The following is a 14,790-nucleotide window of genomic DNA, read 5'->3' on the forward strand; positions in this document are numbered from 1 at the left end:
GGTGGCAACCCTTACTCCATATACCCTACTCAAGATAGAATAATCAAATTACACCCTTTTACTCCATTATTCCATTAGGATCAGTAATTAAAAATAAATATATAAGATGAGCAACTGCGCACGTTGTGAATAGTACATTAAAACCAGGGGGGTCACATTCACTGAACGAAGTGTATCATGAATAAAATACAGTAATATATATATCAGGACCCGCACAAGTAAAGTGTTACCTAATCAGAAAGTCCTTATTCACTGTCAATTTGAGTACCTGTATTGTTTTTATAATCAGAAAGACCTCACTAGGGTCAATTTATCAAAGAGAACCTGCAGTCCGTATTCATCAGACCGCTGCTTCCCTAACCTCTTCCCACCTCTTGGCTGTGCGTACAAGGGGGCGGCGTGGCAAAAGATGACAAAATTACAAATTTTTTCCAATGCAGAATTCAGCCCGCCTGAGGCAAGCTGCAGCGGACAGGGGCGTAAATTTTAAGCCCGGGTCCGCTGTAGCTTGATAAATCGACCATTAAGAGCAACATTTATTACGAGGCGAATGCCCCGTTCAATTGCAGGCTCGCTCATTTGCGCCTGTAACTGATATTTATTAAACAGCTGTTCAAATCGCTGCTTCATAAACCCTCTCCGCCAAACTGGAGATGGCAGATAAAAATCACCCTGGATTCATTAAACCAGGGTGATTTACAAGCCTTACACTTACACAATTGGTTGCGTGAGGGTAGGGGGGGCCCACAATTTGCAATAAGATGTGGACAGGTTCACTACATTTGAATCCTGTCCGCTTGCAAATTGATAAATCTTGCCCTTACGGTTTGATTCTCTTAAACCTCTTTGGTGTGGCAAGTCTATTCAGTATAGTGCAAAGTCCCTCTGAGTTTTAGAAAGGCAAATTTTAGCTTGAGAGCTTATCTTGCTATGCAGGCTTCTGGATGTGAAGGAGAGATACCAACATTACAATCAATATAAGGCTCAACCTAGCCTTCTTAGCGTCTCTTTCACAAAGTATTATATTACGTGTGGAGCAGTTATTAGAGAACAAAAAAGTTTTGCTCTACATCAACAGACGCAAAAGCTTGTCACCTTTATTATTATTATTATTATTATCGGTTATTTGTAGAGTGCCAACAGATTCTGCAGCGCTATTAACAAAGGCGGAGTACAAAAAAACAGTTATAGGGACCAAATGGGTAGAGGGCCCTGCCAAGAGTTGCACTGTTATAGTCAGCTCTTGAGAAGGTGATCAACAAACAGCTGAACGCTTAAGCTTACATGCTAAGGGGGTTCAGGCAATAGCAATGGAGGAGAGGAACTGGTATAAAGGTTAGCGTAGGTTGTATGCGTCCCTGAACAGTAGAGTCTTTAGGGAGCACTTGAAGCTTTTAAAACTAGAAGAGAGTCTTGTGGAGCGAGGCAGAGAGTTCCACAAGATGGGAGCCAGTCTGGAGAAGTCCTGTAAACGGGAGTGTGATGAGGTGACAAGAGAGGAGGAGATTAGGAGGTCGTGAGCAGAGCGAAGGGGACGGGAGGGATAGTATCTGGAGACAAGGTCTGAGATACAGGGGGAGCAGTGCAGTTGAGGGCTTTGTATGTCAGAGTGAGAATTTTGTGTTTGATCCTAGAGGCAAGAGGAAGCCAGTGAAGATATTGGCACTTTTGTATGGGTACAAGAAATCAACCTTTATCCCCCCCCCCCCCCCCCCCAGAATTTATACACCAGGATTTGGAAATAGAAGTAAATTAGAAACTTTTTTTTAAATTGTATACTCTGTGTGAATCACAAATAAAGTGTTAGGGGTTCATATCACTTTAAGGAAAAAATGTAACAAACAAATTATGTCATTCCATCCACACCCAACAGCCCTAATGACACTTACAAAGCTGTTGTGAAATGCAACCTTTACACACATTGCTAGCTTGTATATTAGACTGTGAACTAAGAATGCATTTCTCGGCTGCTACTTTTACATGTTATGATAAAAGCATTACATTATTATTGACATACATTGAAATTTTCTGTTTGTTGTATAAATTAAGTTATATCCCCTTTCACTATACACCATAAAAGCCAAGGTGAAATGAACTGAAACGGTTTAACATATACACATACATATGTAATTCATACAGAGTACTGGAACGCATGGGATTTAATCCCTACCACTTTCTTCAGAATTATCTATGGGGTTGATCACAATCCTTTAGAAAAGCTAATCAAATATTTTTTTCCCTAATTTTGTTTTTAACCTTACAAATCATGACTTTTAACCCCTTAGTCTAAAATTATATATATATCTATATATATATATATATATATATATATATATATATATATATATATATATATATATATATATATATATATATAATCCAGTGAAAAACAACCAGGCACCCACTGGATTAAACATCAAATTCTTTTAATCTAAAATCGTGACCTTTCAGGGTTTCACCCCCATCTTCAGACTTGCATAAATCAATAAACAAAACAAGTGCAAACTTATATACCTTACTCACCCCTTGTGTTAATGATAATTACCTCATGTGTGTGTAGCAACCATCGCCAGATGCTACCAATTCGTGATTAGAAAGGATGGGTTGTCACCCGGCGCTTAACTCGCGTTATCCAAAGCGCCGTACGTTGCCAGGTTACCAATCAATAACATTTACTCACCATATTATTTAGGTGTACCAAAAATATACTATGTTTAACCCAAGGAACAAAAACTCTTAGATTATTTTTGTCAGTAGTCACCTTGTGTTTGTGTTAGCGACATGCTTACATCATAAAAGTCATTGTGTGATTTCTACAAAAACCATTAGAAGTATGAACTACCACATGCATAGGTGTCTAGGATAAACACCCAGGGCATAGCTTGCGTCACAGAGAATGCCGTACGTTGCCAAATGAACATCCAAAACAACAGTGTTACTATGTGTATAAATGTAATGTGATTTAAAAGACAACAGATAAAAACAAGAATCTTAACATCTCCGACTTAAAGGGACACTGAACCCAATTTTTTTTCTTTTGTGATTCAGATAGAGCATGCAAATTTAAGCAACTTTCTAATTTACTCCTATTATCAATTTTTCTTCGTTCTCTTGCTTTCTTTATTTGAAAAAGAAGGCATCTAAGCTATTTTTTGGTTCAGACTGTCATGATTCTGTCCGTTCATTGCTGTGTCGCCGCGGCTCCCGGATCTTCTCTGAGTGAATGACGTCACGTTGCTTAGCAACGTGACGCTTCCTCCAACACACCCCTCTGATGACGTTGCCGCTCCTGCCTTTAAACCGCGGCGGGAGATCTTACTCGGGGCCCGTTTGTTTGTTCCCTTTGGAGTTTGTGAGTACCTTATCAAATTCTGTTTTCTTGTGTACCGACTTCTGCCTGCCTGACCAAGCCTCATGCCTTAACCCTTTTGCTGATATTTGGATACCGACTTCTGCCTGCCTGACCTTGCTTTTTGCCTTATTCTTCTATTGTTGTTTGGATGCCGACTTCTGCCTGCCTGACCTTGTTTTTGCCTTAATCCACAACCTTTTCTTTGATAATTAAAACCTGCTTAAAGGGACATTTTACTTTTACAAGCTGCAAAAGAGAACTTTGCCTTTCTGTTTGTTATAAACCTGCTTAAAGGGACATTTACTTTTACAAGCTGCAAAAGAGAACTTTGCCTTTCTGTTTGTTATAAACCTGCTTAAAGGGACATTTACTTTTACAAGCTGCAAAAGAGAACTTTGCCTTTCTGTTTGTTATAAACCTGCTTAAAGGGACATTTACTTTTACAAGCTGCAAAAGAGAACTTTGCCTTTGTTTTACAAGCCTGCTAAAGAGGACCTTTTTTCAAAGCTGCAAATAAGAGCATTTCCTTTATATTCTTTGAACTGCTTAAAGGGACGTTTTTTCCTTTGTGGCTTTCCTGCATACTGGAACAATAATTATTTTTGTTATCTTTCTCATCTGTTTCCTGAGTGGGTCACGTCCTGGATATTTCTCAGTGTGCTAGCGTGTGCTTTCAATTCACGCTAGCAGTTGGGTTGCATCCCGGACTGATTCCAAAGCGGCTGACATTACAAACGGGCAATAAAAATGGACCCCACTGAATTATCCATGGCCGTGGCTCACCAGGGACAGCTATTGGGATCTCATGCCACTCACTTGCAGTCTCTGGACACTAAACTTGATAAAATAACTGCTCTATTACAAAATTTGGTTGCTACTGCACCTCCCAATCCTAATCCCAATCCTAATCCTATTGAGGCATTACCTCCTTCGATTCCTAACAATCAGTCTCAGGTACAACTAAGTCCCAGGATACCTCTTCCGGATAAATATGATGGGAATCCTGAAGAATGTAGAGGCTTTCTGAATCAATGCCGTCTTCATTTCCGGAATAGCCCTACTCTTTTTGCTACTCCCTCTTCTAGAATCACATTTCTTATTTCCTTAATGAAAGGAAAAGCCTTGGCTTGGGTATCACCTTTGCTAGAAAAGAATGATCCTATACTTTTGGATGTTGATACATTTCTATCTATGTTTTCAAATGTATTCGATAAACCTGGAAGGTCATCCGCTGCTGAAGCCACTCTCCTGGATTTACGTCAAGGTAATCAACCAGTTTCTCAATACGCTATTGAGTTCCGCACCCTTGCCTCTGAAACCACTTGGAATCAGGGAGCACTCAGAGCCGCTTTTCGTAAAGGACTTTCTGAGCGTCTCAAGGATGAATTGGTGTATCGTGAACTTCCAGAGTCCTTAGAAGCCTTAATAAATCTTTGTATCAGTCTCGACGCCAGGTTTCGTGAACGCCAACAAGAAAAGGATAGAACACAGAGGTCTTCAACTCGAACTCCTTTTCGTTTGGCTCCTCGTTTTTCTAATCCAGTCACTCCTGCCTCTCCTACTACTGATCAGGCTGAACCCATGGAAGTGGGAAGTATAAAATTAACTGAGACTGAACGCTTGAGAAGACGGACTCTTGGCTTATGCCTGTACTGTGGCCTTAAAGGGCATCTATTAAGGGATTGTCCTACTAGGCCAGTAAAAGCCAGGGCTTAACTCTAGTCCAGGGAACTGAGTTAAGCCAAAACAGTTGCCATTCCCTATACAAGAAACTTTTTGTTCCAGTAACCCTTCAAATTGGACATAAGAAGATTCATACCCAAGCTCTAATCGATTCTGGTGCTGGAGGAGTGTTCATTGACTCTACATTCGTCTCTATTCACTCTATACCCTTACTAAAGAAAGAGTATTCAATTTCAGTCTCTACGGTCAGTGGAGATCCTTTGGGTTCTGGATATATTCAGTTTGCTACTCAACCCTTACTTCTCACCGTAGGAATACTTCATTCCGAGACAATTTGTTTTGATGTCATTCCCACTCCTCAATTTCCCATTATCTTGGGTTTACCCTGGCTCCAAATTCACAATCCTATTTTTTCTTGGACTTTCAGTGAACTCACTTCCTGGGGATCTACATGCCAGACTAAATGTCTTCAAAAGATTACCAAGTTACCACTCACTATTGCTCTCACAGTCGAAACTCCGGACTCCCTACCTATGCCTTATCATGACTTTGTGGATGTTTTCTCCAAAAAAGAAGCTGAACGTCTTCCTCCTCACCGCCCTTTTGATTGCCCCATTGATCTCCTTCCCGGGGCTACCTATCCTCGAGGCAAGACATATCCACTTTCTAAACCTGAAAACATGGCTTTGGAAGAATATATTAAAGACAATCTGGCTAGAGGATTTATTCGACCCTCCTCTTCCCCTGTAGGGGCTGGTTTCTTTTTTGTAGGAAAAAAGGATGGCGGATTAAGACCCTGTATTGATTACCGAGGATTAAATCAGATTACCATCAAGAACAGTTATCCTCTACCCCTTATTCCTGAACTTTTTACTTATCTTCAGGGAGCCACCATATTCACCAAACTCGATCTACGTGGTGCATACAATCTGATCCGTATACGCAAAGGAGATGAGTGGAAGACTGCCTTTAACACTCGATTTGGGCATTACGAATATTTGGTCATGCCCTTCGGGCTATGCAATGCTCCGGCGGTCTTCCAACATTTTGTAAACGAGATCTTTCGTGATTTTTTGAATATCTTTGTCATTATATACCTTGACGACATCTTAATTTTTTCTCAGAACCACCAAGATCATGTACACCACGTCAAGAAAGTACTTCAACGTTTAAGAGAATTCCATCTGTTTGCTAAACTGGAGAAATGTTCTTTCCATCAAAAATCCATACCCTTTCTGGGTTATGTAATATCGGCATCTGGATTTGAAATGGATCCTACTAAACTTTCTGCCATCTTGGATTGGCCTAGACCTGATTCTTTGAAGGCTTTACAACGTTTTCTGGGCTTCGCCAACTACTACAGGAAGTTCATCAAGGATTTTGCTACTATTACTTCTCCTCTTACTTCTCTCACTAGAAAAGGACAAGACTGTAAAAAATGGCCTCCTAAGGCTATAGAAGCTTTTGAGTCTCTCAAAGAAGCTTTTTCCTCAGCACCTATTCTCCGTCATCCGAATCCTGATTTTCAGTTTATCCTGGAAGTTGATGCTTCCTCTGTTGCTGCTGGAGCTGTTCTGTCTCAACGAATACCGGAGACTGGAAAGATTCATCCTGTTGCTTTCTTCTCTAAAAAATTCACTCCTTCTGAATTTAACTATGACGTAGGGAATAAAGAGTTGCTTGCCATCAAAATGGCATTGGATGAATGGAGGCATTGGCTGGAAGGTACTTCTTTGCCATTTACCATACTCACTGATCATAAGAACCTTCTTTATCTCCAAACAGCCAAACGATTAAATTCCAGGCAAGCACGCTGGTCATTATTCTTCTCCCGGTTTCACTATAATTTGTCTTACATACCTGGTTCAAAAAATATTAAAGCAGACGCCCTTTCCAGACAATTTCAAGATACCCCAGTTCCTGAGTCTGGTACCATTCTCCAACCTCATGAAGTCATAGCCCAGTTAACAACTTCCTGGTTACAAGATTTACAGTCTGCTCAAAGGAATCTTCCTTTGTCCTGTAAACCTCCCGATGGTTTACTCTTTGTTCCTGAACGCCTTCGTTCCAAGATTTTATTTTGGGCTCATGATAGTCCCCTTTCTGGACATCCTTGCATCAGTATTACCACTCGAAATCTCAAACAGCATGTCTGGTGGCCTACTCTCTCTCAAGATGTGAAAGATTACGTCTCAGTATGCACACAATGTGCAATGAACAAAACTCCACGCCAACTTCCTTCAGGATTGCTCCAACCATTGCCCATACCTCATCAGCCTTGGACTCATGTATCCATGGACTTCATTACCGACCTTCCCTTGTCAGCTGGAAACAATACTATTTGGGTGGTGGTCGACAGGTTCACTAAGACTGCCCATTTTGTACCCTTACCAGGATTACCATCTGCCAAAAGACTCTCTGAACTTTTTATTTCACATATTGTAAGAATCCATGGATTTCCTCTAGATATTGTTTCAGATAGAGGGGTACAGTTTGTTTCTCGATTTTGGAGGTCACTTTGTAAACATTTTGGAACTACTATATCTCTCTCTACTTCTCACCACCCACAATCTAATGGCCAGACTGAAAGGGTAAACCAGTGTCTTGAAACATATCTTAGACATTATGTGGATCATTATCACTCTAACTGGACTTCTTACCTTCCTTTGGCTGAATTGGCTCATAATGCCCGGTACAATTCCTCCCTTCAGACATCTCCTTTTCATGCAGCTTACGGATATCAGCCCAGAACATTTCCTTTGCATACTTCTTCCACAGTGAATCCTGCTTCTGATCTTACAGCCCGAAGATTAACTCGACATTGGCGGAAAATACATCGTATTCTTTCTGTAGCTTCTAGACGTTACAAGTTCTTTTCTGACCTTCGACGGAAGAAGGCTCCCAAATATCGCCCTGGTGATAAAGTTTGGATTTCCTCTCGTTTTCTTCGCCTGAAACAACCTTCTAACAAATTGGGACCACGATACGTGGGTCCTTTCCGAATACTGGGTCAGGTGTGTTCCACTGCTTATCGGGTGGCTTTACCCAAGTCTCTCAAAGTCCATCCGGTATTCCATGTTTCTCTTTTGAAACCTGTGATGACTAACAGGTATTCTAAGCCTTTTTCCAAACCTCCACCTCTATTTGTGCATGGACACCCTGAGTTTGAGATCAGCCATATTCTGGATTCCAAGCTACGTGGCAAGAAATTGTATTATCTCATTCATTGGAAGGGTTATCCAGTCACGGAACGTTCTTGGGAACCGGCTCATCAAGTAAATGCTCCTACTTTGATCAAGGCCTTCCACAAGACTCATCCTGATAGGCCTGGTCCTGTCCCCCGGAGGGGTCCTTGAGGAGGGGGGTGCTGTCATGATTCTGTCCGTTCATTGCCGTGTCGCCGCGGCTCCCGGATCTTCTCTGAGTGAATGACGTCACGTTGCTTAGCAACGTGACGCTTCCTCCAACACACCCCTCTGATGACGTTGCCGCTCCTGCCTTTAAACCGCGGCGGGAGATCTTACTCGGGGCCCGTTTGTTTGTTCCCTTTGGAGTTTGTGAGTACCTTATCAAATTCTGTTTTCTTGTGTACCGACTTCTGCCTGCCTGACCAAGCCTCATGCCTTAACCCTTTTGCTGATATTTGGATACCGACTTCTGCCTGCCTGACCTTGCCTTTTGCCTTAACCCTTTTGCTGATATTTGGATACCGACTTCTGCCTGCCTGACCTTGCTTTTTGCCTTATTCTTCTATTGTTGTTTGGATGCCGACTTCTGCCTGCCTGACCTTGTTTTTGCCTTAATCCACAACCTTTTCTTTGATAATTAAAACCTGCTTAAAGGGACATTTTACTTTTACAAGCTGCAAAAGAGAACTTTGCCTTTCTGTTTGTTATAAACCTGCTTAAAGGGACATTTACTTTTACAAGCTGCAAAAGAGAACTTTGCCTTTCTGTTTGTTATAAACCTGCTTAAAGGGACATTTACTTTTACAAGCTGCAAAAGAGAACTTTGCCTTTCTGTTTGTTATAAACCTGCTTAAAGGGACATTTACTTTTACAAGCTGCAAAAGAGAACTTTGCCTTTGTTTTACAAGCCTGCTAAAGAGGACCTTTTTTCAAAGCTGCAAATAAGAGCATTTCCTTTATATTCTTTGAACTGCTTAAAGGGACGTTTTTTCCTTTGTGGCTTTCCTGCATACTGGAACAATAATTATTTTTGTTATCTTTCTCATCTGTTTCCTGAGTGGGTCACGTCCTGGATATTTCTCAGTGTGCTAGCGTGTGCTTTCAATTCACGCTAGCAGTTGGGTTGCATCCCGGACTGATTCCAAAGCGGCTGACACAGACCATGGAAAGCACTTGTTTATTGGTGGGTGAATTTATCCACCAATCAGCAAGAACAACACAGTGTGTTCACCAAAAATGGTCCGGCGTCTATACTTACATTCTTGCATTTCAAATAAAGATACCAAGAGAATGAAGATAATTTGATAATAGGAGTGAATTAGAAAGTTGCTTAAAATTGCATGCTCTATCTGAATCATAAAATAAAAAATTTGGGTTCAGTGTCCCTTTAACCACTCATAATACTACATCTCCACACCTACATCATTAAGGTGGAAATAAAGTACACGTAACTAACGCACCCCTCATAACGCACAACTCGTAATCTAGCTGAAAAACTCTTACATTATTTTTGTCAGTAATCACCTTGTGTTTGTGCTAGCGACATGCTTACATCATAAAAACCACTAGAAGTACGAACTACCACATGTATAGGTGTCTAGGATAAACACCTGGCGCATAGCTTGCATCACAGAGAACGCCATACGTTGCCAAGTTAACATCCAAAACAACAGTGTTACTATGGGTATCAAAGTCATGTGATTTAAAAGACAAAAGATAAAAACAAGAATCTTAACATCTCCGACTTAACCACTCATAATACTACATCTCCACACCTACATCATTAAGCAAAAAACTTGAGAAAACTTTAAACATTGGGTATTGCTAACAAGAGATCATAAAGCTATCAAGGAATTTGGTGACTTAATTAGATCAAAATGGCAAATAACTACTATCAATGTATAGCAGTAATAACTAGGTCCTTGCTATAGGGTCTCTAGGGGCTAGGGCTTGTTTCAGAGGAAGCAATGCCATTCAATTTTATTACTCAGGCCCTTTGGGGTTAGGGTTCCCAGCTCATAGGCAGGGCCGGATTTACATCTCATGTGCCTGTAGGCACAAAAACCTGAAGCGCCCCCCCACCCCCCCTCCCCCCTCCCAAAAAAGTGAAAAAGTGAGGACTTTTTTTATATATTATTTAGGACAACTATCTATATTTTTTAAGCAATAACAATTTTAGTGTAGACTGTCCCTTTAGGTAATAAAATATAAATTCCCCATTGTCCTCTCTAAGTATTGAATTTACAAATATAAGTAAGCAAGTGTGTGTACACAAAGGGATAACACAATGATCTATTACCTGATATATATATATATATATATACACACACACACACATATACATACATACACACACACACACACACACACACACACAAACAAACATAAACCCATACACATACACAGTCACACACACACACACAATAATTTTATGTGTACTAAATGTCCCTAATTCTTTTATTTGAGGAACATTTAAATGGCAAGGGAAAAGCATTGCAAGGATTTAAAAGAGACGAACAAAGCCAATTACACTTCTGCAGCCATGTGAACATGCATTTTACATGATATCTAGTTTCTAAAAGAGTTAATAAATTAACAGTGAAGTTACTGAGATTATAGTGACAGCTCAAGTATTTATAATTCAGAATTTGATCAAACATCATAGAGACAGAATATACAGACAAATCTCTGCTAAACATGACCAAGGCTGCACAGCTCAGAATAAACTGTAACCTATAGAACAGCAGGATGTAGCTCAGTACGGTCTCCAGTCCCAACACATATGTTTTAAGCAGAAGGAAATACATGGCTAGCACCACCGCTGGGGCGATCAAACACACTGTCACACTCACTATGAGAGGGAACCTTCTCTCACACAGGTACCTGCGTCACAGTCACAGTCCAGTCAGTCTAATAATAACTTTTTACTGTGTAAGTGTTACAGTTAGTGCGCTTGGCCTTGGTCACTCTGACTCACTTTGTCTTTCACAGACTACTAGTCACACTCACTTATATGCTGTAGAGAGGCTGAGGCGTCTCAGGGCCCAGGGCAGGCGACAGGCTCCGCTCCAACAGCGTCAGAAGGTGGACCGTGGAGGAGCAACCAAAACTTCAGCCAGCCCAGGCCAGCAGCAATGAGAACGCACATCAGCTCACTTTCTTCCCGCCTAGTACTCTGACTCTGAGAGGCAGAGGGCGGCAGTCGGCATCATGTGATGGTCGGACGTGGGCGTGACGCTGCCCGCGGCGCCGACCACAGCAGTTTCAGAGCAGCTGCGAGCACACTCACCTGGGCCCGGGGACTGGAGTATGTATGAGACGACTTGTCAGTCACTTCACTTGTGCAGGCTGTGCACTACCAACTGGAGCGTGGGAGCGAGGGTGGAGTCAGGGGTGGGAGGGAGTCAGCCTAGGAGGACGCGAGGAGACGACTGCAGTGCGTGCGCTGCTACTGCTACTTGCTAAAGTTGTTGCTTGCTAGTCTCCTAGTTCTGCTCACTGTGACATCTGTTCTGATAAAGTTGATAAGCACTAGCCCCTGCCTACTGTACAAATTAAACACTACAGAAAGTAACAAAGCACTCACTCACAGGCTCAACAAAATCAGGAAAAAAAAAAACTTCACTTTAAAAAAAAAAAAAAAACTGACTCTGTGGCGCCCCCTGCTGCAATGCGCCTGTAGGCACATGCCTACTGTGCCTAATGGCAAATCCGGCCCTGCTCATAGGTCCATCTAGCCTCTCTCTGCATGAGGATCTTGTTCCTGTCACCTCCTCTGTTTGGGGATGGTATACGGTCAATTATAGTGTAGTGCAAGTCAGATACACTATGTCCATTTTGAAGAAAGTGACGTGCCATGGACTGATCAAATCTTGATTTTTTTATTGCTGTGCAGGTGGCACTTCTATGATTTGCCATTATAGTTCTCGAGTTATCACTCGTTTTACCCACATAGAATAAACTACACGGGCAGTGTAATAGGTAAACTACATGACTCGTTGTGCATGTTACCCCATGCTTAAAGGGACAGTACACTGGTAAAATTGTTTTTCCATTAATGTATTTTAAATTACTTGTTATACTAACTGCAGAGTATAAAATATTTGAGAAACTCCATTTTCATGCTTATTTGTGTATATGAAGTAGCTGATTTTGTGCTTTGAAACCACAACCTATTACAATGGGTTGAACGTAAAGGTGATATCAGATCTCATTATGTTCTAAGTTTGTGTAAACAGACTTGCTTCCTTATCTTTTATTTGGCTGGAACACCAAAGCTCAATACATAGAGAGAACAATGGAAAATGATCATTTTATTACTTAAAGGGACATTAAACACTTTGAGATGGTAATATAAAATGATAAATTGTATATATAAAACAGCTCTGCAATATACTTTCATTATTTATTTTGTCCTCTTTGCCTGTAATTCCATTCTGAAATTGTGAGCTTTTCAGTTCCTGTTAGAAATGGAAGTGCAGAACACTGTTAAATTCAGCACAGCCATTAGCTGCACACTCTAGTGACTTATTTATAACTGTCCCTAATTGGCCACAGCAGAGAAGGTAACACAAGTTACAACATGGCAGCTCCCAGTGTTTTATAGACACTAAAACTTTGCACTTATTTTGTCACTTTTTAAACAACTAATGAAACTTTAAAAAATACATCTACATGTTACTCATGGACTAATCTTTTCTTTGAATGCATCATTCTATCTAGCATGTATTTAGTGTTTAATGTCCCTTTAACTATCCTGCATCACTGAGAGTGTAATCTCTTCTACTGGCTGTGTATACTTAGGCTATTCAATAGCCTATACTCCAGTATTAATTTGTTCAGTATAGGTGGCGATACCACAGGCTAAATCAGCTATTTCAAATGCTGAAATAGGAGTAAAGGAGCTACTTGTAACCAATTTAATACACTCTACCAGGTTAAAAGGATCTTTGGGAATAATTTAAAGGGGAGAACATTTTTGGGTGAACTGTCCCTTTAAGGTAATATTTCCTCCTATTTCTAGGGTGGTGGAAAAAAAACGCCTGCGAGCATACCATTACAGGTAGTACACCCGCTGCATGTGGTAGTTCGTACTTCTAGTGGTTTTTGTAGAAATCACACGGTGACTTTTATGATGTAAGCATGTCGCTAGCACAAACACAAGGTGATTACTGTTCTTGATTGGTAACCTGGCAACGTACGGCACCTTGGATGACGCAAGCTAAGCGCCGGGTGACAATCCATCCTTTCGAAGCACAAATTGGTAGCATCTGGCGATGGTTGCTTGGCAACATATGGCGCCTTTGATGACGCAAGCAATGCGCTGGGTGGCTCCCGCCGGGACGCACTCATGAGGTAATTATCGTTAACACAAGGGGTGAGTAGGGAATATAAGTTTGCACTTGTTTTGTTTATTAATCTATGTAAGTCTGAAGACGGGGGTGAAACCCCAAAACGTCACGATTTTGGATAAAAAGAATTTGATGTTTAAATCCGGTGGGTGCCTGCTTGTTTTTCACTGGATTATTAACTTTTCTGCTGAGCACCTCGGTCATCAGAGAATTTGTGAGTGCTAAACCTACTTGTACTTTGTGATTCTCTTTGTTTGTAGCACCCGAACTTAAGCTTTATACTTATATACTTCAGAACTATACACTACAGGACTTGACACTTTGCATACTCAACACTTTGCACACTCGGCATGTCGCAGCCAGAATTGGTAAATACAGAAGGGGCGGTCAGCACTGTCATTCAGGGAGCGAGTGTGTTTCAATACACAGATGAAGATGCACTAGAAATCCTATTTGATACCCTGACTACAGGCCCAACTGTTAAACCTGTTACCCACATACTCTCACACCTACTCAAACTGCAAAAAAGAGAGAGAGAAAGATCTGGAGCTACATGGCCAGTATTTATCTGAGTATTAAGAACAGAGATAGAGGTTTACACAACTGAACACAGTGAGACTTTATCCCAAAAGGGAGAGGAAGAATGGGAAACCAAGCTAAAGACACAATTGGAACAATACCAGAAAGAATTAACAGCGTTTAAAAACAGAAGGTTTGAAGCCTTCCAGGAAGACTATCTGGAAAAGAAGGTCTACAAGTGGCTTTTAATACTAGAGGAGCAACAGCGACTAAGAGAATACCGCCCAAGACAATTCAGGGCAAGAAGACCCCGAAACTTAACCACAGTGGACAGCTCAGGCTTGGGCACAGATTCAGATACAGTATTGGAAAGAAACAGGGTAGTTCTCAGCACCAGGAAGGGGTGACAACCAGATCAAAAAATGTAGGAGGGGACGCCCCCACCTGAGGAGGGGGCAATGTAAAAGGAAGACCACCAAAACAGAGACAATAAAAGAAAATATAATAATAAACATAAGCCAGATATCTTTGTCTGAAGACGCGAAATCACTACTACAAAGGGGGCTGTCTTTTGTTCCTACAGGACTAACAGATAAATTTGATCTACACATTGATATCCAACGTTTCCAGAGATCTCTGAGAGTAAAATAATACTTTGGCCTGGTCCAACAGAACAGAATATGGGTTTTAAAAATAA

This window comes from Bombina bombina, chromosome 5 (assembly GCF_027579735.1).
Source record: "Bombina bombina isolate aBomBom1 chromosome 5, aBomBom1.pri, whole genome shotgun sequence".
Taxonomy (NCBI): domain Eukaryota; kingdom Metazoa; phylum Chordata; class Amphibia; order Anura; family Bombinatoridae; genus Bombina; species Bombina bombina.